The sequence below is a fragment of the Morone saxatilis genome, unplaced genomic scaffold (assembly GCF_004916995.1).
Source record: "Morone saxatilis isolate NCDOM2014 unplaced genomic scaffold, NCSU_SB_2.0 Contig12, whole genome shotgun sequence".
Taxonomy (NCBI): domain Eukaryota; kingdom Metazoa; phylum Chordata; class Actinopteri; family Moronidae; genus Morone; species Morone saxatilis.
The window spans coordinates 10295318-10296250 of record NW_023339674.1 but is presented as its reverse complement, the minus strand read 5'-3'; the positions used below and the strand labels follow the sequence as shown (position 1 = coordinate 10296250).

At 39.1% G+C, this 933-nt stretch overlaps 1 protein-coding gene across 1 annotated transcript in view; it reads right to left on the bottom strand.

Moving 5' to 3' along the window:
- Nucleotides 1-933, bottom strand: part of ptprsa (protein tyrosine phosphatase receptor type Sa) — a gene marked incomplete in the record, with an annotated part of 117012 nt that overhangs the window by 104271 nt on the left and 11808 nt on the right.

Below are 933 nucleotides of genomic sequence, written 5' to 3'. Positions count from 1 at the left end.
ATAAACATTAACACACTTGAATTATCAAGATTTTCTTTCTTTCTGCCTTAATTTCCCCCCGGGATCAATGAAATATCTATTCATCTATCCATCCATCAAATCCATTATAATAGTGTCCTCATTACAAACGGTATCTACTTTAATGGTGACCTTTTTAATGTATTATTTTAAAATGTGTTTCCTGTGGGTGTAGCAGCATTAGGGTAGTTTTGACATACATAAGAAACTGTCTGAAAAGCCATGAATGGATCTCCTTTTAAAACCCCATCCACATATATGCATCTTGCATTAAGAAACAGCACCTCAGGACTTCAGAATAGAAATGTAAATGTAAATGTCTAGAATAGAAATGGTGGAATTTTTGAACCAATTACCCCTTTTCTATATAATATAGTTGGTCATTTCTAGTTATTTCCCAAGCTTATCTCTTTTGGGATGGATGATGTGTTGAAGAAGATGGTCATCCTGCCTGTCAGTCTCACGGCAAACCTACTTCTCCAATATCTATCGCTCCTCAGAAGGGCTTACACCATCTCAACGAGATCTCTGAGCAAAGCATGACTTTGAGACATAAGTACAAGTCTTCAGCAGCCCTGCTGCTCCACTGCTGCACATCTCAGGGCTGAGCCGCTAATTAGGCTAAAAACACTGCAGAGCACGGCATCGTGATCGATATCAAAGCAGCTGTCTAGAGGGTAGAACAGAAAAAAAAAATCATAACTACTTCAAAACCCCTTTACAAATTTTTTATTTCATGCTAGACGGCGGAAAGGAAGCGTCCGTTCTGGCAGGCTCCTTCACGCCCTTGGCTTTGTTTCCCACTTAGCATGCAGAAGAAGAGAACGTACAAACACAACTTGTCTTTTTATTTTGTCCTCCGTTGAGATGCTGCTTCTCCCCCTGTTGATGTTGTTGTCATTTTTTTTTTTTTTT